Genomic DNA, 25,159 nt, shown 5'->3' on the forward strand with positions numbered 1-25,159 from the left:
TGTAGTGGTTATCACGTTCGCCTCACACGCGAAAGGTCCCCGGTTTGAAATCAGGCGGAAACATTGTATGTAAAACCAAAACACTTTGTATTTTATTTGAAGTGGACGTAAAATATGCCTTCATGAACTTGATGATTTAACGATTTGACACTGGACGTTTCGACCTATTTCAGTGAAATATGTTGCTACGTTACATGTTCTTCAAGCAGTTTCCGAAGTGTAGTCGTCATAATGTTCGCCTAACACGCGAAATGTCCCTGGTTTGAAACCGGGTGGAAACATTGTAAGTATAACCAAAAACAATTCCTGTTTTATTTAATGTGCACGTCAAATGTGCCCTCATGAAGATGATGATTTCATGATTCTTCATTGTTGGCATAGGCCTATGCGAGTGAAGTATGTTGCAACTTCACAAGTTTGACAAGCAGTTTCCGTAGTGTAGTGGTTATCACGTTCGCCTCACACGCGAAAGGTCCCCGGTTTGAAACCAGGCGGAAACATTGTATGTAAAACCAAAACACTTTCAACTTTATTTAAAGTGGACGTAAAATATGCCTTCATGAACTTGATGATTTAACGATTTGACACTGGACGTTTCGACCTATTTCAGTGAAATATGTTGCTACGTTACATGTTCTTCAAGCAGTTTCCGTAGTGTAGTGGTTATCATGTTCGCCTAACACGCGAAAGGTCCCTGGTTTGAAGCCGGGTGGAAACATTGTAAGTATAACCAAAACAATTCGGATTTTATTTAAAGAGGACGCATAATGTGCCTTCATGAACGTGATGATTTCATGATTCTTCATTGTTGGCATAGGCCTATGCCAGTGAAGTATGTAGCAACTACCCATGTTCTTCAAGCAGTTTCCGTTTTGTCGTGGTTATCACGTTCGCCTCAAACGCGAAAGGTCCCTGGTTTGAAACCGGGTGGAAACATTTTATCTAAAACCAAAACAATTCGGATTTTATTTAAAGTGGACGCAAAATGTGCCTTCATGAACGTGATGATTTAATGATTTGACATTGTTCGTTTCGACTTATTTCAGTGAAATATGTTGCTACGTTACATGTTCTTCAAGCAGTTTCCGTAGTGTAGTGGTTATCACGTTCGCCTAACACGCGAAAGGTCCCCGGTTCGAAACCGGGCGGAAACATTTTACGTATAACCAATAAAAATCGTATTTTATTTAAATTGGACCTAAAATGTGCTTTCATGAAGATAATGAATTCATGATTCTTCCTTGTTGGCATAGGCCTATACCAGTGAAGTGTGTTGCAACTTCACAAGTTTGACAAGCAGTTTCCGTAGTGTAGTGGTTATCACGTTCGCCTAACACGCGAAAGGTCCCTGGTTTGAAACCGGGTGGAAACATTTTATCTAAAACCAAAACAATTCGGATTTTATTTAAAGTGGACGCAAAATGTGCCTTCATGAACGTGATAATGTAATGATTTGACATTGTTCGTTTCGACTTATTTCAGTGAAATATGTTGCTACGTTACATGTTCTTCAAGCAGTTTCCGTAGTGTAGTGGTTATCACGTTCGCCTAACACGCGAAAGGTCCCTGGTTTGAAACCGGGTGGAAATATTTTACGTATAACCAATAAAAATCGTATTTTATTTAAATTGGACCTAAAATGTGCTTTCATGAAGATTATGAATTCATGATTCTTCCTTGTTGGCATAGGCCTATACCAGTGAAGTGTGTTGCAACTTCACAAGTTTGACAAGCAGTTTCCGTAGTGTAGTGGTTATCACGTTAGCCTTACACGCGAAAAGTCCCCGGTTCAAAACCGGGCGGAAACATTTTATGTAAAACCAAAACAATTCGTATTTTTCTTCTTTGGTTCTTTCGGTAAAGTCACGTAGAATGAGAAAAAAGTAATAAATTGATAAAATAAAATAACACAATAATATTCTCACGACGTTTCGGCCACAACACAAGCGGCCTTCATCAGGTGAAGGGACGAGACTGTCTGGTAGGACAGCGCTGGAGTGAAAGAGCCACGTTCAGATCACGACCTTTAAGCTGTGTGAGAGGAAACAAAGCGCCTTGACAAAGGAATTAGCATATAATTTAGCATTGAAATGGCTGAGTGATTAGCTTGTGACTGGTCACAGAAATAGCTACGTTAAAAGTTAAAGCATACACATCCGCAGAGGCACCCCTTGATAAAGGAATTAGCATAGAATTTAGCATTGAAATAGCTAAGTTAAAGCATACACATCCGCAGAGGCACCCCTTGACAAAGGAATTAGCATAGAATTTAGCATTGAAATAGCTGCGTGATTAGCTTGTAACTGGTCACAAAAATAGCTACGTTAAAGTCAGAGCATACACATTCACCGAGGCACTTAGTACAAATCAAACAGTAGAATTTAGCATTGAAATAACTAGGCGAATTTAGCATTGAAATAACTGAGTGATTAGCTAGTGACTGGTCACAGAAATGACTATGTTGAAGTCAAGGCCTACACATCTAAGCTATTAAAGTGGACGTAAAATATGCCTTCATGAACTTGATGATTTAATGATTTGTAACTGGACGATTCGACTTATTTCAGTGAAATATGTTGCTACGTTACATGTTCTTCAAGCAGTTTCTGTAGTGTAGTGGTTATCACGTTAGCCTAACACGCAAAAGGTTCCTGGTTTGAAACCGGGTGGACACATTTTACGTAAAACCAAAACAATTCCTGTTTTATTTAAAGTACACGTAAAATGTGCCCTCATGAAAATGATAATTTCATGATTCTTCATTGTTGGCATAGGCCTATGCGAGTGAAGTATGTTGCAACTTCACAAGTTTGACAAGCAGTTTCCGTAGTGTTGTGGTTATCACGTTCACCTCACACGCGAAAGGTCCCCGATTTGAAACCAGGCGGAAACATTGTATGTAAAACCAAAACACTTTGTATTTTATTTAAAGTGGACGTAAAATATGCCTTCATGAACTTGATGATTTAACGATTTGACACTGGACGTTTCGACCTATTTCAGTGAAATATGTTGCTACGTTACATGTTCTTCAAGCAGTTTCCGAAGTGTAGTCGTCATAATGTTCGCCTAACACGCGAAATGTCCCTGGTTTGAAACCGGGTGGAAACATTGTAAGTATAACCAAAAACAATTCCTGTTTTATTTAATGTGCACGTCAAATGTGCCCTCATGAAGATGATGATTTCATGATTCTTCATTGTTGGCAGAGGCCTATGCCAGTGAAATATGTTGCAACTTCACAAATTTGACAAGCAGTTTCCGTAGTGTAGTGGTTATCACGTTCGCCTAACCCGTGAAAGGTCCCTGGTTTGAAACCGGGTGGAAACATTTTACGTATAACCGAAAAAAAATCGGTTTTTATTTAAATTGGACGCAAAATGTGCTTTCATGAAGATGATGATTTCATGATTCTTCATTGTTGGCATAGGTCTATACTAGTGAAGTGTGTTGCAACTTAGCAGTTTGGACAAGCTGTTGACATAGTGTAGTGGTTGTCACGTTTGCCTCACACGCGAAAGGTCCCCGGTTTGAAACCGGGCAGAAACATTTTACGTTAAACCAAAACAATTCGGATTTTATTTAAAGAGGACGCAAAATGTGCCTTCATGAACGTGATGATTTCATGATTCTTCATTGTTGGCATAGGCCTATGCCAGTGAAGTATGTAGCAACTACCCATGTTCTTCAAGCAGTTTCCGTTTTGTAGTGGTTATCACGGTAGCCTAACACGCGAAAGGTCCCTGGTTTGAAACCGGGTGGAAACATTTTATCTAAAACCAAAACAATTCGGATTTTATTTAAAGTGGACGCAAAATGTGCCTTCATGAACGTGATAATGTAATGATTTGACATTGTTCGTTTCGACTTATTTCAGTGAAATATGTTGCTACGTTACATGTTCTTCAAGCAGTTTCCGTAGTGTAGTGGTTATCACGTTCGCCTAACACGCGAAAGGTCCCTGGTTTGAAACCGGGTGGAAATATTTTACGTGTAACCAATAAAAATCGTATTTGATTAAAATTGGAACTAAAATGTGCTTTCATGAAGATTATGAATTCATGATTCTTCCTTGTTGGCATAGGCCTATACCAGTGAAGTGTGTTGCAACTTCACGAGTTAGACAACCAGTTTCCGTAGTGTAGTGGTTATCACGTTAGCCTTACACGTGAAAGGTTTCTGGTTTGAAACCGGGCGGAAACATTCTATGTAAAACCAAAACAATTTGTATTTTATTTAAAGGGGACGTAAAATATGCCTTCATGAACTTGATGATTTAATGATTTGACACTGGACGTTTCGACTTATTTCAGTGAAATATGTTTCTACTTTACATGTTCTCCAACCAGTTTCCGTAGTGTAGTGGTTATCACGTTCGCTTTACACGCAAAAGGTCCCCGGTTCGAAACCGGGAGGAAACATTTTACGTGAAACCAAAACAATTCGTATTTTATTTAAAGCGGACGTAAAATATGCCTTCATGAACTTGATGATTTAATGATTTGCAACTGGACAATTCGACTTATTTCAGTGAAATATGTTGCTACGTTACATGTTCTCCAACCAGTTTCCGTAGTGTAGTGGTTATCACGTTCGCTTTACACGCGAAAGGTCCCCGGTTCGAAACCGGGCGGAAACATTTTACGTGAAACCAAAACAATTCGCATTTTATTTAAAGCGGACGTAAAATATGCCTTCATGAACTTGATGATTTAATGATTTGCAACTGGACGATTCGAATTATTTCAGTGAAATATGTTGCTACGTTACATGTTCTCCAACCAGTTTCCGTAGTGTAGTGGTTATCACGTTCGCCTCACACGCGAAAGGTCCCCGGTTCGAAACTGGGCGGAAACATTTTACGTAAAACCAAAACAATTCGTATTTTAATTAAAGTGTACGTAAAATTTGCCTTCATGAACTTGATGATGTAATGATTTGTAACTGGACGATTCGACCTATTTGAGTGAAATATGTTGCTACGTTACATGTTCTTCAAGCAGTTTCCGTAGTGTAGTGGTTATCATGTTTGCCTAACACGCGAAAGGTCCCTGGTTTGAAGCCGGGTGGAAACATTGTAAGTATAACCAAAACAATTCGGATTTTATTTAAAGAGGACGCAAAATGAGCCTTCATGAACGTGATGATTTAATGATTCTTCATTGTTGGCATAGGCCTATGCCAGTGAAGTATGTAGCAACTACCCATGTTCTTCATGCAGTTTCCGTTTTGTCGTGGTTATCACGTTCGCCTCAAACGCGAAAGGTCCCTAGTTTGAAACCGGGTGGAAACATTTTATCTAAAACCAAAACAATTCGGATTTTATTTAAAGTGGACGCAAAATGTGCCTTCATGAACGTGATGATTTAATGATTTGATATTGTTCGTTTCGACTTATTTCAGTGAAATATGTTGCTACGTTACATGTTCTTCAAGCAGTTTCCGTAGTGTAGTGGTTATCACGTTCGCCTAACACGCGAAAGGTCCCCGGTTCGAAACCGGGCGGAAACATTTTACGTATAACCAATAAAAATCGTATTTTATTTAAATTGGACCTAAAATGTGCTTTCATGAAGATAATGAATTCATGATTCTTCCTTGTTTGCATAGGCCTATACCAGGGAAGTGTGTTGCAACTTCACAAGTTTGACAAGCAGTTTCCGTAGTGTAGTGGTTATCACGTTAGCCTTACACGCGAAAAGTCCCCGGTTCGAAACCGGGCGGAAACATTTTATGTAAAACCAAAACAATTCGTATTTTTCTTCTTTGGTTCTTTCGGTAAAGTCACGTAGAATGAGAAAAAAGTAATAAATTGATAAAATAAAATAACACAATAATATTCTCACGACGTTTCGGCCACAACACAAGCGGCCTTCATCAGGTGAAGGGACGAGACTGTCTGGTAGGACAGCGCTGGAGTGAAAGAGCCACGTTCAGATCACGACCTTTAAGCTGTGTGAGAGGAAACAAAGCGCCTTGACAAAGGAATTAGCATATAATTTAGCATTGAAATGGCTGAGTGATTAGCTTGTGACTGGTCACAGAAATAGCTACGTTAAAAGTTAAAGCATACACATCCGCAGAGGCACCCCTTGATAAAGGAATTAGCATAGAATTTAGCATTGAAATAGCTAAGTTAAAGCATACACATCCGCAAAGGCACCCCTTGACAAAGGAATTAGCATAGAATTTAGCATTGAAATAGCTGAGTGATTAGCTTGTAACTGGTCACAAAAATAGCTACGTTAAAGTCAGAGCATACACATTCACCGAGGCACTTAGTACAAATCAAACAGTAGAATTTAGCATAGAAATAACTAGGCGAATTTAGCATTGAAATAACTGAGTGATTAGCTAGTGACTGGTCACAGAAATGACTATGTTGAAGTCAAGGCCTACACATCGAAGCTATTAAAGTGGACGTAAAATATGCCTTCATGAACTTGATGATTTAGTGATTTGACACTGGATGTTTCGACTTATTTCAGTGAAATATGTTGCTACGTTACATCTTCTTCAAGCAGTTTCCGTAGTGTAGTGGTTATCACGTTCGCCTCACACGCGAAAGGTCCCCGGTTTGAAACCAGGTGGAAACATTGTATGTAAAACCAAAACACTTTGTATTTTATTTAAAGTGGACGTAAAATATGCCTTCATGAACTTGATGATTTAACGATTTGACACTGGACGTTTCGACCTATTTCAGTGAAAAAAGTTGCTACGTTACATGTTCTTCAAGCAGTTTCCGAAGTGTAGTCGTCATAATGTTCGCCTAACACGCGAAATGTCCCTGGTTTGAAACCGGGTGGAAACATTGTAAGTATAACCAAAAACAATTCCTGTTTTATTTAATGTGCACGTCAAATGTGCCCTCATGAAGATGATGATTTCATGATTCTTAATTGTTGGCAGAGGCCTATGCCAGTGAAATATGTTGCAACTTCACAAATTTGACAAGCAGTTTCCGTAGTGTAGTGGTTATCACGTTCGCCTAACCCGTGAAAGGTCCCTGGTTTGAAACCGGGTGGAAACATTTTACGTATAACCGAAAAAAATCGTATTTTATTTAAATTGGACGCAAAATGTGCTTTCATGAAGATGATGATTTCATGATTCTTCATTGTTGGCATAGGTCTATACCAGTGAAGTGTGTTGCAACTTAGCAGTTTGGACAAGCTGTTGACATAGTGTAGTGGTTATCACGTTTGCCTCACACGCGAAAGGTCCCCGGTTTGAAACCGGGCGGAAACATTTTACGTAAAACCAAAACAATTCGTATTTTATTTAAAGTGGGCGTAAAATATGCCTTCATGAACGTGATGATTTCATGATTCTTCATTGTTGGCATAGTCCTATGCCAGTGAAGTATGTAGCAACTACCCATGTTCTTCAAGCAGTTTCCGTTTTGTAGTGTTTATCACGGTAGCCTAACACGCGAAAGGTCCCTGGTTTGAAACCGGGTGGAAACATTTTATCTAAAACCAAAACAATTCGGATTTTATTTAAAGTGGACGCAAAATGTGCCTTCATGAACGTGATGATTTGACATTGTTCGTTTCGACTTATTTCAGTGAAATATGTTGCTACGTTACATGTTCTTCAAGCAGTTTCCGTAGTGTAGTGGTTATCACGTTCGCCTAACACGCGAAAGGACCCCGGTTTGAAACCGGGCGGAAACATTTTACGTGAAACCAAAACAATTCGAATTTTATTTAAAGCGGACGTAAAATATGCCTTCATGAACTTGATGATTTAATGATTTGCAACTGGACGTTTCGACTTATTTCAGTGAAATATGTTGCTACGTTACATGTTCTTCAAGCAGTTTCCGTAGTGTAGTGGTTATCATGTTCGCCTAACACGCGAAAGGTCCCTGGTTTGAAGCCGGGAGGAAACATTGTAAGTATAACCAAAACAATTCGGATTTTATTTAAAGAGGACGCAAAATGTGCCTTCATGAACGTTATGATTTCATGATTCTTCATTGTTGGCATAGGCCTATGCCAGTGAAGTATGTAGCAACTACCCATGTTCTTCAAGCAGTTTCCGTTTTGTCGTGGTTATCACGTTCGCCTCAAACGCGAAAGGTCCCTAGTTTGAAACCGGGTGGAAACATTTTATCTAAAACCAAAACAATTCGGATTTTATTTAAAGTGGACGCAAAATGTGCCTTCATGAACGTGATGATTTAATGATTTGACATTGTTCGTTTCGACTTATTTCAGTGAAATATGTTGCTACGTTACATGTTCTTCAAGCAGTTTCCGTAGTGTAGTGGTTATCACGTTCGCCTAACACGCGAAAGGTCCCCGGTTCGAAACCGGGCGGAAACATTTTACGTATAACCAATAAAAATCGTATTTTATTTAAATTGGACCTAAAATGTGCTTTCATGAAGATAATGAATTCATGATTCTTCCTTGTTGGTATAGGCCTATACCAGTGAAGTGTGTTGCAACTTCACAAGTTTGACAAGCAGTTTCCGTAGTGTAGTGGTTATCACGTTAGCCTTACACGCGAAAAGTCCCCAGTTCGAAACCGGGCGGAAACGTTTTATGTAAAACCAAAACAATTCGTATTTTTCTTCTTTGGTTCTTTCGGTAAAGTCACGTAGAATGAGAAAAAATAATAAATTGATAAAATAAAATAACACAATAATATTCTCACGACGTTTCGGCCACAACACAAGCGGCCTTCATCAGGTGAAGGGACGAGACTGTCTGGTAGGACAGCGCTGGAGTGAAAGAGCCACGTTCAGATCACGACCTTTAAGCTGTGTGAGAGGAAACAAAGCGCCTTGACAAAGGAATTAGCATATAGTTTAGCATTGAAATGGCTGAGTGATTAGCTTGTGACTGGTCACAGAAATAGCTACGTTAAAAGTTAAAGCATACACATCCGCAGAGGCACCCCTTGATAAAGGAATTAGCATAGAATTTAGCATTGAAATAGCTAAGTTAAAGCATACACATCCGCAGAGGCACCCCTTGACAAAGGAATTAGCATAGAATTTAGCATTGAAATAGCTGAGTGATTAGCTTGTAACTGGTCACAAAAATAGCTACGTTAAAGTCAGAGCATACACATTCACCGAGGCACTTAGTACAAATCAAACAGTAGAATTTAGCATTGAAATAACTAGGCGAATTTAGCATTGAAATAACTGAGTGATTAGCTAGTGACTGGTCACAGAAATGACTATGTTGAAGTCAAGGCCTACACATCTAAGCTATTAAAGTGGACGTAAAATATGCCTTCATGAACTTGATGATTTAGTGATTTGACACTGGATGTTTCGACTTATTTCAGTGAAATATGTTGCTACGTTACATGTTCTTCAAGCAGTTTCCGTAGTGTAGTGGTTATCACGTTAGCCTAACACGCGAAAGGTTCCTGTTTTGAAACCGGGTGGACACATTTTACGTAAAACCAAAACAATTCCTGTTTTATTTAAAGTACACGTAAAATGTGCCCTCATTAAAATGATGATTTCATGATTCTTCATTGTTGGCATAGGCCTATGCGAGTGAAGTATGTTGCAACTTCACAAGTTTGACAAGCAGTTTCCGTAGTGTAGTGGTTATCACGTTCGCCTCACACGCGAAAGGTCCCCGGTTTGAAATCAGGCGGAAACATTGTATGTAAAACCAAAACACTTTGTATTTTATTTGAAGTGGACGTAAAATATGCCTTCATGAACTTGATGATTTAACGATTTGACACTGGACGTTTCGACCTATTTCAGTGAAATATGTTGCTACGTTACATGTTCTTCAAGCAGTTTCCGAAGTGTAGTCGTCATAATGTTCGCCTAACACGCGAAATGTCCCTGGTTTGAAACCGGGTGGAAACATTGTAAGTATAACCAAAAACAATTCCTGTTTTATTTAATGTGCACGTCAAATGTGCCCTCATGAAGATGATGATTTCATGATTCTTCATTGTTGGCAGAGGCCTATGCCAGTGAAATATGTTGCAACTTCACAAATTTGACAAGCAGTTTCCGTAGTGTAGTGGTTATCACGTTCGCCTAACCCGTGAAAGGTCCCTGGTTTGAAACCGGGTGGAAACATTTTACGTATAACCGAAAAAAAATCGTATTTTATTTAAATTGGACGCAAAATGTGCTTTCATGAAGATGATGATTTCATGATTATTCATTGTTGGCATAGGTCTATACCAGTGAAGTGTGTTGCAACTTAGCAGTTTGGACAAGCTGTTGACATAGTGTAGTGGTTATCACGTTTGCCTCACACGCGAAAGGTCCCCGGTTTGAAACCGGGCAGAAACATTTTACGTTAAACCAAAACAATTCGGATTTTATTTAAAGAAGACGCAAAATGTGCCTTCATTAACGTGATGATTTCATGATTCTTCATTGTTGGCATAGGCCTATGCCAGTGAAGTATGTAGCAACTACCCATGTTCTTTAAGCAGTTTCCGTTTTGTAGTGGTTATCACGGTAGCCTAACACGCGAAAGGTCCCTGGTTTGAAACCGGGTGGAAACATTTTATCTAAAACCAAAACAATTCGGATTTTATTTAAAGTGGATGCAAAATGTGCCTTCATGAACGTGATAATGTAATGATTTGACATTGTTCGTTTCGACTTATTTCAGTGAAATATGTTGCTACGTTACATGTTCCTCAAGCAGTTTCCGTAGTGTAGTGGTTATCACGTTCGCCTAACACGCGAAAGGTCCCCGGTTTGAAACCGGGCGGAAATATTTTACGTATAAGAATAAAAATCGTATTTTATTAAAATTGGAACTAAAATGTGCTTTCATGAAGATAATGAATTCATGATTCTTCCTTGTTGGCATAGGCCTATACCAGTGAAGTGTGTTGCAACTTCACGAGTTTGACAAGCAGTTTCCGTAGTGTAGTGGTTATCACGTTAGCCTTACACGTGAAAGGTTCCTGGTTTGAAACCAGGACGTGAAATATGCCTTCATGAACTTGATGATTTAATGATTTGACACTGGACGTTTCGACTTATTTCAGTGAAATATGTTGCTACGTTACATGTTCTCCAACCAGTTTCCGTAGTGTAGTGGTTATCATGTTCGCCTAACACGCGAAAGGTCCCTGGTTTGAAGCCGGGTGGAAACATTGTAAGTATAACCAAAACAATTCGGATTTTATTTAAAGAGGACCCAAAATGTGCCTTCATGAACGTGATGATTTCATGATTCTTCATTGTTGCCATAGGCCTATGCCAGTGAAGTATGTAGCAACTACCCATGTTCTTCAAGCAGTTTCCGTTTTGTCGTGGTTATCACGTTCGCCTCAAACGCGAAAGGTCCCTAGTTTGAAACCGGGTGGAAACATTTTATCTAAAACCAAAACAATTCGGATTTTATTTAAAGTGGACGCAAAATGTGCCTTCATGAACGTGATGATTTAATTATTTAGCATTGTTCGTTTCGACTTATTTCAGTGAAATATGTTGCTACGTTACATGTTCTTCAAGCAGTTTCCGTAGTGTAGTGGTTATCACGTTCGCCTAACACGCGAAAGGTCCCCGGTTCGAAACCGGGCGGAAACATTTTACGTATAACCAATAAAAATCGTATTTTATTTAAATTGGACCTAAAATGTGCTTTCATGAAGATAATGAATTCATGATTCTTCCTTGTTGGCATAGGCCTATACCAGTGAAGTGTGTTGCAACTTCACAAGTTTGACAAACAGTTTCCGTAGTGTAGTGGTTATCCCGTTAGCCTTACACGCGAAAAGTCCCCGGTTCGAAACCGGGCGGACACATTTTATGTAAAACCAAAACAATTCGTATTTTTCTTCTTTGGTTCTTTCGGTAAAGTCACGTAGAATGAGAAAAAATAATAAATTGATAAAATAAAATAACACAATAATATTCTCACGACGTTTCGGCCACAACACAAGCGGCCTTCATCAGGTGAAGGGACGAGACTGTCTGGTAGGACAGCGCTGGAGTGAAAGAGCCACGTTCAGATCACGACCTTTAAGCTGTGTGAGAGGAAACAAAGCGCCTTGACAAAGGAATTAGCATATAGTTTAGCATTGAAATGGCTGAGTGATTAGCTTGTGACTGGTCACAGAAATAGCTACGTTAAAAGTTAAAGCATACACATCCGCAGAGGCACCCCTTGATAAAGGAATTAGCATAGAATTTAGCATTGAAATAGCTAAGTTAAAGCATACACATCCGCAGAGGCACCCCTTGACAAAGGAATTAGCATAGAATTTAGCATTGAAATAGCTGAGTGATTAGCTTGTAACTGGTAACAAAAATAGCTACGTTAAAATCAGAGCATACACATTCACCGAGGCACTTAGTACAAATCAAACAGTAGAATTTAGCATTGAAATAACTAGGCGAATTTAGCATTGAAATAACTGAGTGATTAGCTAGTGACTGGTCACAAAAATTACTATGTTGAAGTCAAGGCCTACACATCTAAGCTATTAAAGTGGACGTAAAATATGCCTTCATGAACTTGATGATTTAGTGATTTGACACTGGATGTTTCGACTTATTTCAGTGAAATATGTTGCTACGTTACATGTTCTTCAAGCAGTTTCCGTAGTGTAGTGGTTATCACGTTAGCCTAACACGCGAAAGGTTCCTGTTTTGAAACCGGGTGGACACATTTTACGTAAAACCAAAACAATTCCTGTTTTATTTAAAGTACACGTAAAATGTGCCCTCATGAAAATGATGATTTCATGATTCTTCATTGTTGGCATAGGCCTATGCGAGTGAAGTATGTTGCAACTTCACAAGTTTGACAAGCAGTTTCCGTAGTGTAGTGGTTATCACGTTCGCCTCACACGCGAAAGGTCCCCGGTTTGAAACCAGGCGGAAACATTGTATGTAAAACCAAAACACTTTCCACTTTATTTAAAGTGGACGTAAAATATGCCTTCATGAACTTGATGATTTAACGATTTGACACTGGATGTTTCGACCTATTTCAGTGAAATATGTTGCTACGTTACATGTTCTTCAAGCAGTTTCCGAAGTGTAGTCGTCATAATGTTCGCCTAACACGCGAAATGTCCCTGGTTTGAAACCGGGTGGAAACATTGTAAGTATAACCAAAAACAATTCCTGTTTTATTTAATGTGCACGTCAAATGTGCCCTCATGAAGATGATGATTTCATGATTCTTCATTGTTGGCAGAGGCCTATGCCAGTGAAATATGTTGCAACTTCACAAATTTGACAAGCAGTTTCCGTAGTGTAGTGGTTATCACGTTCGCCTAACCCGTGAAAGGTCCCCGGTTTGAAACCGGGCAGAAACATTTTACGTTAAACCAAAACAATTCGGATTTTATTTAAAGAGGACGCAAAATGTGCCTTCATGAACGTGATGATTTCATGATTCTTCATTGTTGGCATAGGCCTATGCCAGTGAAGTATGTAGCAACTACCCATGTTCTTGAAGCAGTTTCCGTTTTGAAGTGGTTATCACGGTAGCCTAACACGCGAAAGGTCCCTGGTTTGAAACCGGGTGGAAACATTTTATCTAAAACCAAAACAATTCGGATTTTATTTAAAGTGGACGCAAAATGTGCCTTCATGAACGTGATAATGTAATGATTTGACATTGTTCGTTTCGACTTATTTCAGTGAAATATGTTGCTACGTTACATGTTCTTCAAGCAGTTTCCGTAGTGTAGTGGTTATCACGTTCGCCTAACATGCGAAAGGTCCCCGGTTTGAAACCGGGCGGAAATATTTTACGTATAACCAATAAAAATCGTATTTTATTAAAATTGGAACTAAAATGTGCTTTCATGAAGATTATGAATTCATGATTCTTCCTTGTTGGCATAGGCCTATACCAGTGAAGTGTGTTGCAACTTCACGAGTTTGACAAGCAGTTTCCGTAGTGTAGTGGTTATCACGTTAGCCTTACACGTGAAAGGTTCCTGGTTTGAAACCGGGCGGAAACATTCTATGTAAAACCAAAACAATTTGTATTTTATTTAAAGTGGACGTAAAATATGCCTTCATGAACTTGATGATTTAATGATTTGACACTGGACGTTTCGACTTATTTCAGTGAAATATGTTGCTACGTTACATGTTCTTCAAGCAGTTTCCGTAGTGTAGTGGTTATCATGTTCGCCTAACACGCGAAAGGTCCCTGGTTTGAAGCCGGGTGGAAACATTGTAAGTATAACCAAAACAATTCGGATTTTATTTAAAGAGGACGCAAAATGTGCCTTCATGAACGTGATGATTTCATGATTCTTCATTGTTGGCATAGGCCTATGCCAGTGAAGTATGTAGCAACTACCCATGTTCTTCAAGCAGTTTCTGTTTTGTCGTGGTTATCACGTTCGCCTCAAACGCGAAAGGTCCCTAGTTTGAAACCGGGTGGAAACATTTTATCTAAAACCAAAACAATTCGGATTTTATTTAAAGTGGACGCAAAATGTGCCTTCATGAACGTGATGATTTAATGATTTGACATTGTTCGTTTCGACTTATTTCAGTGAAATATGTTGCTACGTTACATGTTCTTCAAGCAGTTTCCGTAGTGTAGTGGTTATCACGTTCGCCTAACGCGCGAAAGGTCCCCGGTTCGAAACCGGGCGGAAACATTTTACGTATAACCAATAAAAATCGTATTTTATTTAAATTGGACCTAAAATGTGCTTTCATGAAGATAATGAATTCATGATTCTTCCTTGTTGGCATAGGCCTATACCAGTGAAGTGTGTTGCAACTTCACAAGTTTGACAAGCAGTTTCTGTAGTGTAGTGGTTATCACGTTAGCCTTACACGCGAAAAGTCCCCGGTTCGAAACCGGGCGGAAACATTTTATGTAAAACCAAAACAATTTGTATTTTTCTTCTTTGGTTCTTTCGGTAAAGTCACGTAGAATGAGAAAAAAGTAATAAATTGATAAAATAAAATAACACAATAATATTCTCACGACGTTTCGGCCACAACACAAGCGGCCTTCATCAGGTGAAGGGACGAGACTGTCTGGTAGGACAGCGCTGGAGTGAAAGAGCCACGTTCAGATCACGACCTTTAAGCTGTGTGAGAGGAAACAAAGCGCCTTGACAAAGGAATTAGCATATAATTTAGCATTGAAATGGCTGAGTGATTAGCTTGTGACTGGTCACAGAAATAGCTACGTTAAAAGTTAAAGCATACACATCCGCAGAGGCACCCCTTGATAAAGGAATTAGCATAGAATTTAGCATTGAAATAGCTAAGTTAAAGCATACACATCCGCAGAGGCACCCCTTGACAAAGGAATTAGCATAGAATTTAGCATTGAAATAGCTGCGTGATTAGCTTGTAACTGGTCACAAAAATAGCTACGTTAAAGTCAGAGGATACACATTCACCGAGGCACTTAGTACAAATCAAACAGTAGAATTTAGCATTGAAATAACTAGGCGAATTTAGCATTGAAATAACTGAGTGATTAGCTAGTGACTGGTCACAGAAATGACTATGTTGAAGTCAAGGCCTACACATCTAAGCTATTAAAGTGGACGTAAAATATGCCTTCATGAACTTGATGATTTAATGATTTGTAACTGGACGATTCGACTTATTTCAGTGAAATATGTTGCTACGTTACATGTTCTTCAAGCAGTTTCTGTAGTGTAGTGGTTATCACGTTAGCCTAACACGCGAAAGGTTCCTGGTTTGAAACCGGGTGGACACATTTTACGTAAAACCAAAACAATTCCTGTTTTATTTAAAGTACACGTAAAATGTGCCCTCATGAAAATGATGATTTCATGATTCTTCATTGTTGGCATAGGCCTATGCGAGTGAAGTATGTTGCAACTTCACAAGTTTGACAAGCAGTTTCCGTAGTGTAGTGGTTATCACGTTCACCTCACACGCGAAAGGTCCCCGGTTTGAAACCAGGTGGAAAAAATTGTATGTAAAACCAAAACACTTTGTATTTTATTTAAAGTGGACGTAAAATATGCCTTCATGAACTTGATGATTTAATGATTTGACACTGGACGTTTCGACTTATTTCAGTGAAATATGTTGCTACGTTACATGTTCTTCAAGCAGTTTCCGTAGTGTAGTGGTTATCATGTTCGCCTAACACGCGAAAGGTCCCTGGTTTGAAGCCGGGTGGAAACATTGTAAGTATAACCAAAACAATTCGGATTTTATTTAAAGAGGACGCAAAATGTGCCTTCATGAACGTGATGATTTCATGATTCTTCATTGTTGGCATAGGCCTATGCCAGTGAAGTATGTAGCAACTATCCATGTTCTTCAAGCAGTTTCCGTTTTGTCGTGGTTATCACGTTCGCCTCAAACGCGAAAGGTCCCTAGTTTGAAACCGGGTGGAAACATTTTATCTAAAACCAAAACAATTCGGATTTTATTTAAAGTGGACGCAAAATGTGCCTTCATGAACGTGATGATTTAATGATTTGACATTGTTCGTTTCGACTTATTTCAGTGAAATATGTTGCTACGTTACATGTTCTTCAAGCAGTTTCCGTAGTGTAGTGGTTATCACGTTCGCCTAACACGCGAAAGGTCCCCGGTTCGAAACCGGGCGGAAACATTTTACGTATAACCAATAAAAATCGTATTTTATTTAAATTGGACCTAAAATGTGCTTTCATGAAGATAATGAATTCATGATTCTTCCTTGTTGGCATAGGCCTATACCAGTGAAGTGTGTTGCAACTTCACAAGTTTGACAAGCAGTTTCTGTAGTGTAGTGGTTATCACGTTAGCCTTACACGCGAAAAGTCCCCGGTTCGAAACCGGGCGGAAACATTTTATGTAAAACCAAAACAATTCGTATTTTTCTTCTTTGGTTCTTTCGGTAAAGTCACGTAGAATGAGAAAAAAGTAATAAATTGATAAAATAAAATAACACAATAATATTCTCACGACGTTTTGGCCACAACACAAGCGGCCTTCATCAGGTGAAGGGACGAGACTGTCTGGTAGGACAGCGCTGGAGTGAAAGAGCCACGTTCAGATCACGACCTTTAAGCTGTGTGAGAGGAAACAAAGCGCCTTGACAAAGGAATTAGCATATAATTTAGCATTGAAATGGCTGAGTGATTAGCTTGTGACTGGTCACAGAAATAGCTACGTTAAAAGTTAAAGCATACACATCCGCAGAGGCACCCCTTGATAAAGGAATTAGCATAGAATTTAGCATTGAAATAGCTAAGTTAAAGCATACACATCCGCAGAGGCACCCCTTGACAAAGGAATTAGCATAGAATTTAGCATTGAAATAGCTGCGTGATTAGCTTGTAACTGGTCACAAAAATAGCTACGTTAAAGTCAGAGCATACACATTCACCGAGGCACTTAGTACAAATCAAACAGTAGAATTTAGCATTGAAATAACTAGGCGAATTTAGCATTGAAATAACTGAGTGATTAGCTAGTGACTGGTCACAGAAATTACTATGTTGAAGTCAAGGCCTACACATCTAAGTTATTAAAGTGGACGTAAAATATGCCTTCATGAACTTGATGATTTAATGATTTGTAACTGGACGATTCGACTTATTTCAGTGAAATATGTTGCTACGTTACATGTTCTTCAAGCAGTTTCTGTAGTGTAGTGGTTATCACGTTAGCCTAAAACGCGAAAGGTTCCTGGTTTGAAACCGGGTGGACACATTTTACGGTAAACCAAAACATTTCCTGTTTTATTTAAAGTACACGTAAAATGTGCCCTCATGAAAATGATGATTTCATGATTCTTCATTGTTGGCATAGGCCTATGCGAGTGAAGTATGTTGCAACTTCACAAGTTTGACAAGCAGTTTCCGTAGTGTAGTGGTTATCACGTTCACCTCACACGCGAAAGGTCCCCGGTTTGAAACCAGGCGGAAACATTGTATGTAAAACCAAAACACTTTGTATTTTATTTAAAGTGGAGGTAAAATATGCCTTCATGAACTTGATGATTTAACGATTTGACACTGGACGTTTCGACCTATTTCAGTTAAATATGTTGCTACGTTACATGTTCTTCAAGCAGTTTCCGTAGTGTAGTGGTTATCATGTTCGCCTAACACGCGAAAGGTCCCTGGTTTGAAGCCGGGTGGAAACATTGTAAGTATAACCAAAACAATTCGGATTTTATTTAAAGAGGACGCAAAATGTGCCTTCATGAACGTGATGATTTCATGATTCTTCATTGTTGGCATAGGCCTATGCCAGTGAAGTATGTAGCAACTACCCATGTTCTTCAAGCAGTTTCCGTTTTGTCGTGGTTATCACGTTCGCCTCAAACGCGAAAGGTCCCTGGTTTGAAACCGGGTGGAAACATTTTATCTTAAAACCAAAACAATTCGGATTTAATTTAAAGTGGACGCAAAATGTGCCTTCATGAACGTGATGATTTAATGATTTGACATTGTTCGTTTCGACTTATTTCAGTGAAATATGTTGCTACGTTACATGTTCTTCAAGCAGTTTCCGTAGTGTAGTGGTTATCACGTTCGCCTAACACGCGAAAGGTCCCCGGTTCGAAACCGGGCGGAAACATTTTACGTATAACCAATAAAAATCGTATTTTATTTAAATTGGACCTAAAATGTGCTTTCATGAAGATAATGAATTCATGATTCTTCCTTGTTGGCATAGGCCTATACCAGTGAAGTGTGTTGCAACTTCACAAGTTTGACAAGCAGTTTCTGTAGTGTAGTGGTTATCACGTTAGCCTTACACGCGAAAAGTCCCCGGTTCGAAACCGGGCGGAAACATTTTATGTAAAACCAAAACAATTCGTATTTTTCTTCTTTGGTTCTTTCGGTAAAGTCACGTAGAATGAGAAAAAAGTAATAAATTGATAAAATAAAATAACACAATAATATTCTCACGACGTTTCGGCCACAACACAAGCGGCCTTCATCAGGTGAAGGGACGAGACTGTCTGGTAGGACAGCGCTGGAGTGAAAGAGCCACGTTCAGATCACGACCTTTAAGCTGTGTGAGAGGAAACAAAGCGCCTTGACAAAGGAATTAGCATATAATTTAGCATTGAAATGGCTGAGTGATTAGCTTGTGACTGGTCACAGAAATAGCTACGTTAAAAGTTAAAGCATACACATCCGCAGAGGCACCCCTTGATAAAGGAATTAGCATAGAATTTAGCATTGAAATAGCTAAGTTAAAGCATACACATCCGCAGAGGCACCCCTTGACAAAGGAATTAGCATAGAATTTAGCATTGAAATAGCTGCGTGATTAGCTTGTAACTGGTCACAAAAATAGCTACGTTAAAGTCAGAGGATACACATTCACCGAGGCACTTAGTACAAATCAAACAGTAGAATTTAGCATTGAAATAACTAGGCGAATTTAGCATTGAAATAACTGAGTGATTAGCTAGTGACTGGTCACAGAAATGACTATGTTGAAGTCAAGGCCTACACATCTAAGCTATTAAAGTGGACGTAAAATATGCCTTCATGAACTTGATGATTTAATGATTTGTAACTGGACGATTCGACTTATTTCAGTGAAATATGTTGCTACGTTACATGTTCTTCAAGCAGTTTCTGTAGTGTAGTGGTTATCACGTTAGCCTAACACGCGAAAGGTTCCTGGTTTGAAACCGGGTGGACACATTTTACGTAAAACCAAAACAATTCCTGTTTTATTTAAAGTACACGTAAAATGTGCCCTCATGAAAATGATGATTTCATGATTCTTCATTGTTGGCATAGGCCTATGCGAGTGAAGTATGTTGCAACTTCACAAGTTTGACAAGCAGTTTCCGTAGTGTAGTGGTTATCACGTTCACCTCACACGCGAAAGGTCCCCGGTTTGAAACCAGGCGGAAACATTGTATGTAAAACCAAAACACTTTGTATTTTATTTAAAGTGGACGTAAAATATGCCTTCATGAACTTGATGATTTAATGATTTGACACTGGACGTTTCGACTTATTTCAGTGAAATATGTTGCTACGTTACATGTTCTTCAAGCAGTTTCCGTAGTGTAGTGGTTATCATGTTCGCCTAACACGCGAAAGGTCCCTGGTTTGAAGCCGGGTGGAAACATTGTAAGTATAACCAAAACAATTCGGATTTTATTTAAAGAGGACGCAAAATGTGCCTTCATGAACGTGATGATTTCATGATTCTTCATTGTTGGCATAGGCCTATGCCAGTGAAGTATGTAGCAACTACCCATGTTCTTCAAGCAGTTTCCGTTTTGTCGTGGTTATCACGTTCGCCTCAAACGCGAAAGGTCCCTAGTTTGAAACCGGGTGGAAACATTTTATCTAAAACCAAAACAATTCGGATTTTATTTAAAGTGGACGCAAAATGTGCCTTCATGAACGTGATGATTTAATGATTTGACATTGTTCGTTTCGACTTATTTCAGTGAAATATGTTGCTACGTTACATGTTCTTCAAGCAGTTTCCGTAGTGTAGTGGTTATCACGTTCGCCTAACACGCGAAAGGTCCCCGGTTCGAAACCGGGCGGAAACATTTTACGTATAACCAATAAAAATCGTATTTTATTTAAATTGGACCTAAAATGTGCTTTCATGAAGATAATGAATTCATGATTCTTCCTTGTTGGCATAGGCCTATACCAGTGAAGTGTGTTGCAACTTCACAAGTTTGACAAGCAGTTTCTGTAGTGTAGTGGTTATCACGTTAGCCTTACACGCGAAAAGTCCCCGGTTCGAAACCGGGCGGAAACATTTTATGTAAAACCAAAACAATTCGTATTTTTCTTCTTTGGTTCTTTCGGTAAAGTCACGTAGAATGAGAAAAAAGTAATAAATTGATAAAATAAAATAACACAATAATATTCTCACGACGTTTCGGCCACAACACAAGCGGCCTTCATCAGGTGAAGGGACGAGACTGTCTGGTAGGACAGCGCTGGAGTGAAAGAGCCACGTTCAGATCACGACCTTTAAGCTGTGTGAGAGGAAACAAAGCGCCTTGACAAAGGAATTAGCATATAATTTAGCATTGAAATGGCTGAGTGATTAGCTTGTGACTGGTCACAGAAATAGCTACGTTAAAAGTTAAAGCATACACATCCGCAGAGGCACCCCTTGATAAAGGAATTAGCATAGAATTTAGCATTGAAATAGCTAAGTTAAAGCATACACATCCGCAGAGGCACCCCTTGACAAAGGAATTAGCATAGAATTTAGCATTGAAATAGCTGCGTGATTAGCTTGTAACTGGTCACAAAAATAGCTACGTTAAAGTCAGAGCATACACATTCACCGAGGCACTTAGTACAAATCAAACAGTAGAATTTAGCATTGAAATAACTAGGCGAATTTAGCATTGAAATAACTGAGTGATTAGCTAGTGACTGGTCACAGAAATGACTATGTTGAAGTCAAGGCCTACACATCTAAGCTATTAAAGTGGACGTAAAATATGCCTTCATGAACTTGATGATTTAATGATTTGTAACTGGACGATTCGACTTATTTCAGTGAAATATGTTGCTACGTTACATGTTCTTCAAGCAGTTTCTGTAGTGTAGTGGTTATCACGTTAGCCTAACACGCGAAAGGTTCCTGGTTTGAAACCGGGTGGACACATTTTACGTAAAACCAAAACAATTCCTGTTTTATTTAAAGTACACGTAAAATGTGCCCTCATGAAAATGATGATTTCATGATTCTTCATTGTTGGCATAGGCCTATGCGAGTGAAGTATGTTGCAACTTCACAAGTTTGACAAGCAGTTTCCGTAGTGTAGTGGTTATCACGTTCACCTCACACGCGAAAGGTCCCCGGTTTGAAACCAGGCGGAAACATTGTATGTAAAACCAAAACACTTTGTATTTTATTTAAAGTGGACGTAAAATATGCCTTCATGAACTTGATGATTTAATGATTTGACACTGGACGTTTCGACTTATTTCAGTGAAATATGTTGCTACGTTACATGTTCTTCAAGCAGTTTCCGTAGTGTAGTGGTTATCATGTTCGCCTAACACGCGAAAGGTCCCTGGTTTGAAGCCGGGTGGAAACATTGTAAGTATAACCAAAACAATTCGGATTTTATTTAAAGAGGACGCAAAATGTGCCTTCATGAACGTGATGATTTCATGATTCTTCATTGTTGGCATAGGCCTATGCCAGTGAAGTATGTAGCAACTACCCATGTTCTTCAAGCAGTTTCTGTTTTGTCGTGGTTATCACGTTCGCCTCAAACGCGAAAGGTCCCTAGTTTGAAACCGGGTGGAAACATTTTATCTAAAACCAAAACAATTCGGATTTTATTTAAAGTGGACGCAAAATGTGCCTTCATGAACGTGATGATTTAATGATTTGACATTGTTCGTTTCGACTTATTTCAGTGAAATATGTTGCTACGTTACATGTTCTTCAAGCAGTTTCCGTAGTGTAGTGGTTATCACGTTCGCCTAACGCGCGAAAGGTCCCCGGTTCGAAACCGGGCGGAAACATTTTACGTATAACCAATAAAAATCGTATTTTATTTAAATTGGACCTAAAATGTGCTTTCATGAAGATAATGAATTCATGATTCTTCCTTGTTGGCATAGGCCTATACCAGTGAAGTGTGTTGCAACTTCACAAGTTTGACAAGCAGTTTCTGTAGTGTAGTGGTTATCACGTTAGCCTTACACGCGAAAAGTCCCCGGTTCGAAACCGGGCGGAAACATTTTATGTAAAACCAAAACAATTCGTATTTTTCTTCTTTGGTTCTTTCGGTAAAGTCACGTAGAATGAGAAAAAAGTAATAAATTGATAAAATAAAATAACAAAATAATATTCTCACGACGTTTCGGCCACAACACAAGCGGCCTTCATCAGGTGAAGGGACGAGACTGTCTGGTAGGACAGCGCTGGAGTGAAAGAGCCACGTTCAGATCACGACCTTTAAGCTGTGTGAGAGGAAACAAAGCGCCTTGACAAAGGAATTAGCATATAATTTAGCATTGAAATGGCTGAGTGATTAGCTTGTGACTGGTCACAGAAATAGCTACGTTAAAAGTTAAAGCATACACATCCGCAGAGGCACCCCTTGATAAAGGAATTAGCATAGAATTTAGCATTGAAATAGCTAAGTTAAAGCATACACATCCGCAGAGGCACCCCTTGACAAAGGAATTAGCATAGAATTTAGCATTGAAATAGCTGCGTGATTAGCTTGTAACTGGTCACAAAAATAGCTACGTTAAAGTCAGAGGATACACATTCACCGAGGCACTTAGTACAAATCAAACAGTAGAATTTAGCATTGAAATAACTAGGCGAATTTAGCATTGAAATAACTGAGTGATTAGCTAGTGACTGGTCACAGAAATGACTATGTTGAAGTCAAGGCCTACACATCTAAGCTATTAAAGTGGACGTAAAATATGCCTTCATGAACTTGATGATTTAATGATTTGTAACTGGACGATTCGACTTATTTCAGTGAAATATGTTGCTACGTTACATGTTCTTCAAGCAGTTTCTGTAGTGTAGTGGTTATCACGTTAGCCTAACACGCGAAAGGTTCCTGGTTTGAAACCGGGTGGACACATTTTACGTAAAACCAAAACAATTCCTGTTTTATTTAAAGTACACGTAAAATGTGCCCTCATGAAAATGATGATTTCATGATTCTTCATTGTTGGCATAGGCCTATGCGAGTGAAGTATGTTGCAACTTCACAAGTTTGACAAGCAGTTTCCGTAGTGTAGTGGTTATCACGTTCACCTCACACGCGAAAGGTCCCCGGTTTGAAACCAGGTGGAAAAAATTGTATGTAAAACCAAAACACTTTGTATTTTATTTAAAGTGGACGTAAAATATGCCTTCATGAACTTGATGATTTAATGATTTGACACTGGACGTTTCGACTTATTTCAGTGAAATATGTTGCTACGTTACATGTTCTTCAAGCAGTTTCCGTAGTGTAGTGGTTATCATGTTCGCCTAACACGCGAAAGGTCCCTGGTTTGAAGCCGGGTGGAAACATTGTAAGTATAACCAAAACAATTCGGATTTTATTTAAAGAGGACGCAAAATGTGCCTTCATGAACGTGATGATTTCATGATTCTTCATTGTTGGCATAGGCCTATGCCAGTGAAGTATGTAGCAACTATCCATGTTCTTCAAGCAGTTTCCGTTTTGTCGTGGTTATCACGTTCGCCTCAAACGCGAAAGGTCCCTAGTTTGAAACCGGGTGGAAACATTTTATCTAAAACCAAAACAATTCGGATTTTATTTAAAGTGGACGCAAAATGTGCCTTCATGAACGTGATGATTTAATGATTTGACATTGTTCGTTTCGACTTATTTCAGTGAAATATGTTGCTACGTTACATGTTCTTCAAGCAGTTTCCGTAGTGTAGTGGTTATCACGTTCGCCTAACACGCGAAAGGTCCCCGGTTCGAAACCGGGCGGAAACATTTTACGTATAACCAATAAAAATCGTATTTTATTTAAATTGGACCTAAAATGTGCTTTCATGAAGATAATGAATTCATGATTCTTCCTTGTTGGCATAGGCCTATACCAGTGAAGTGTGTTGCAACTTCACAAGTTTGACAAGCAGTTTCTGTAGTGTAGTGGTTATCACGTTAGCCTTACACGCGAAAAGTCCCCGGTTCGAAACCGGGCGGAAACATTTTATGTAAAACCAAAACAATTCGTATTTTTCTTCTTTGGTTCTTTCGGTAAAGTCACGTAGAATGAGAAAAAAGTAATAAATTGATAAAATAAAATAACACAATAATATTCTCACGACGTTTTGGCCACAACACAAGCGGCCTTCATCAGGTGAAGGGACGAGACTGTCTGGTAGGACAGCGCTGGAGTGAAAGAGCCACGTTCAGATCACGACCTTTAAGCTGTGTGAGAGGAAACAAAGCGCCTTGACAAAGGAATTAGCATATAATTTAGCATTGAAATGGCTGAGTGATTAGCTTGTGACTGGTCACAGAAATAGCTACGTTAAAAGTTAAAGCATACACATCCGCAGAGGCACCCCTTGATAAAGGAATTAGCATAGAATTTAGCATTGAAATAGCTAAGTTAAAGCATACACATCCGCAGAGGCACCCCTTGACAAAGGAATTAGCATAGAATTTAGCATTGAAATAGCTGCGTGATTAGCTTGTAACTGGTCACAAAAATAGCTACGTTAAAGTCAGAGCATACACATTCACCGAGGCACTTAGTACAA

The 25,159-nt window shown here is 39.1% G+C and overlaps 25 non-coding genes across 25 annotated transcripts; all 25 read left to right on the top strand.

Moving 5' to 3' along the window:
• The first annotated feature begins 1,081 nt into the window (after positions 1-1,081).
• On the top strand, positions 1,082-1,154 carry TRNAV-AAC (transfer RNA valine (anticodon AAC)). The gene has a single exon. It is a non-coding gene; the product is annotated as a tRNA-Val (tRNA).
• Positions 1,155-1,299: 145 nt separating this feature from the next.
• Positions 1,300-1,372, top strand: TRNAV-AAC (transfer RNA valine (anticodon AAC)). Its single transcript has one exon. It is a non-coding gene; the product is annotated as a tRNA-Val (tRNA).
• Positions 1,373-1,735: 363 nt separating this feature from the next.
• On the top strand, positions 1,736-1,808 carry TRNAV-UAC (transfer RNA valine (anticodon UAC)). The gene has a single exon. It is a non-coding gene; the product is annotated as a tRNA-Val (tRNA).
• A 2,540-nt stretch (positions 1,809-4,348) lies between these two features.
• TRNAV-UAC (transfer RNA valine (anticodon UAC)) lies at positions 4,349-4,421 on the top strand. Its single transcript has one exon. It is a non-coding gene; the product is annotated as a tRNA-Val (tRNA).
• Positions 4,422-4,566: 145 nt separating this feature from the next.
• Positions 4,567-4,639, top strand: TRNAV-UAC (transfer RNA valine (anticodon UAC)). The gene has a single exon. It is a non-coding gene; the product is annotated as a tRNA-Val (tRNA).
• Positions 4,640-5,438: 799 nt separating this feature from the next.
• Positions 5,439-5,511, top strand: TRNAV-AAC (transfer RNA valine (anticodon AAC)). Its single transcript has one exon. It is a non-coding gene; the product is annotated as a tRNA-Val (tRNA).
• Positions 5,512-5,656: 145 nt separating this feature from the next.
• Positions 5,657-5,729, top strand: TRNAV-UAC (transfer RNA valine (anticodon UAC)). The gene has a single exon. It is a non-coding gene; the product is annotated as a tRNA-Val (tRNA).
• Positions 5,730-7,606: 1,877 nt separating this feature from the next.
• On the top strand, positions 7,607-7,679 carry TRNAV-AAC (transfer RNA valine (anticodon AAC)). Its single transcript has one exon. It is a non-coding gene; the product is annotated as a tRNA-Val (tRNA).
• A 581-nt stretch (positions 7,680-8,260) lies between these two features.
• Positions 8,261-8,333, top strand: TRNAV-AAC (transfer RNA valine (anticodon AAC)). Its single transcript has one exon. It is a non-coding gene; the product is annotated as a tRNA-Val (tRNA).
• Positions 8,334-10,654: 2,321 nt separating this feature from the next.
• Positions 10,655-10,727, top strand: TRNAV-AAC (transfer RNA valine (anticodon AAC)). The gene has a single exon. It is a non-coding gene; the product is annotated as a tRNA-Val (tRNA).
• A 748-nt stretch (positions 10,728-11,475) lies between these two features.
• Positions 11,476-11,548, top strand: TRNAV-AAC (transfer RNA valine (anticodon AAC)). The gene has a single exon. It is a non-coding gene; the product is annotated as a tRNA-Val (tRNA).
• A 2,102-nt stretch (positions 11,549-13,650) lies between these two features.
• Positions 13,651-13,723, top strand: TRNAV-AAC (transfer RNA valine (anticodon AAC)). The gene has a single exon. It is a non-coding gene; the product is annotated as a tRNA-Val (tRNA).
• A 145-nt stretch (positions 13,724-13,868) lies between these two features.
• Positions 13,869-13,941, top strand: TRNAV-UAC (transfer RNA valine (anticodon UAC)). The gene has a single exon. It is a non-coding gene; the product is annotated as a tRNA-Val (tRNA).
• Positions 13,942-14,522: 581 nt separating this feature from the next.
• On the top strand, positions 14,523-14,595 carry TRNAV-AAC (transfer RNA valine (anticodon AAC)). Its single transcript has one exon. It is a non-coding gene; the product is annotated as a tRNA-Val (tRNA).
• A 145-nt stretch (positions 14,596-14,740) lies between these two features.
• Positions 14,741-14,813, top strand: TRNAV-UAC (transfer RNA valine (anticodon UAC)). The gene has a single exon. It is a non-coding gene; the product is annotated as a tRNA-Val (tRNA).
• A 1,667-nt stretch (positions 14,814-16,480) lies between these two features.
• Positions 16,481-16,553, top strand: TRNAV-AAC (transfer RNA valine (anticodon AAC)). The gene has a single exon. It is a non-coding gene; the product is annotated as a tRNA-Val (tRNA).
• A 145-nt stretch (positions 16,554-16,698) lies between these two features.
• Positions 16,699-16,771, top strand: TRNAV-UAC (transfer RNA valine (anticodon UAC)). The gene has a single exon. It is a non-coding gene; the product is annotated as a tRNA-Val (tRNA).
• A 1,667-nt stretch (positions 16,772-18,438) lies between these two features.
• On the top strand, positions 18,439-18,511 carry TRNAV-AAC (transfer RNA valine (anticodon AAC)). Its single transcript has one exon. It is a non-coding gene; the product is annotated as a tRNA-Val (tRNA).
• A 145-nt stretch (positions 18,512-18,656) lies between these two features.
• On the top strand, positions 18,657-18,729 carry TRNAV-UAC (transfer RNA valine (anticodon UAC)). The gene has a single exon. It is a non-coding gene; the product is annotated as a tRNA-Val (tRNA).
• A 1,666-nt stretch (positions 18,730-20,395) lies between these two features.
• Positions 20,396-20,468, top strand: TRNAV-AAC (transfer RNA valine (anticodon AAC)). The gene has a single exon. It is a non-coding gene; the product is annotated as a tRNA-Val (tRNA).
• Positions 20,469-20,613: 145 nt separating this feature from the next.
• Positions 20,614-20,686, top strand: TRNAV-UAC (transfer RNA valine (anticodon UAC)). The gene has a single exon. It is a non-coding gene; the product is annotated as a tRNA-Val (tRNA).
• Positions 20,687-22,352: 1,666 nt separating this feature from the next.
• Positions 22,353-22,425, top strand: TRNAV-AAC (transfer RNA valine (anticodon AAC)). Its single transcript has one exon. It is a non-coding gene; the product is annotated as a tRNA-Val (tRNA).
• Positions 22,426-22,570: 145 nt separating this feature from the next.
• Positions 22,571-22,643, top strand: TRNAV-UAC (transfer RNA valine (anticodon UAC)). The gene has a single exon. It is a non-coding gene; the product is annotated as a tRNA-Val (tRNA).
• Positions 22,644-24,310: 1,667 nt separating this feature from the next.
• Positions 24,311-24,383, top strand: TRNAV-AAC (transfer RNA valine (anticodon AAC)). The gene has a single exon. It is a non-coding gene; the product is annotated as a tRNA-Val (tRNA).
• Positions 24,384-24,528: 145 nt separating this feature from the next.
• TRNAV-UAC (transfer RNA valine (anticodon UAC)) lies at positions 24,529-24,601 on the top strand. Its single transcript has one exon. It is a non-coding gene; the product is annotated as a tRNA-Val (tRNA).
• Positions 24,602-25,159: the final 558 nt, after the last annotated feature.

The sequence above is a fragment of the Petromyzon marinus genome, unplaced genomic scaffold, assembly GCF_048934315.1.
Source record: "Petromyzon marinus isolate PM22_M1 ecotype Great Lakes invasive population unplaced genomic scaffold, UKy_Petmar_22M1.pri1.0 PM_Scaffold_57, whole genome shotgun sequence".
NCBI lineage: Eukaryota > Metazoa > Chordata > Hyperoartia > Petromyzontiformes > Petromyzontidae > Petromyzon > Petromyzon marinus.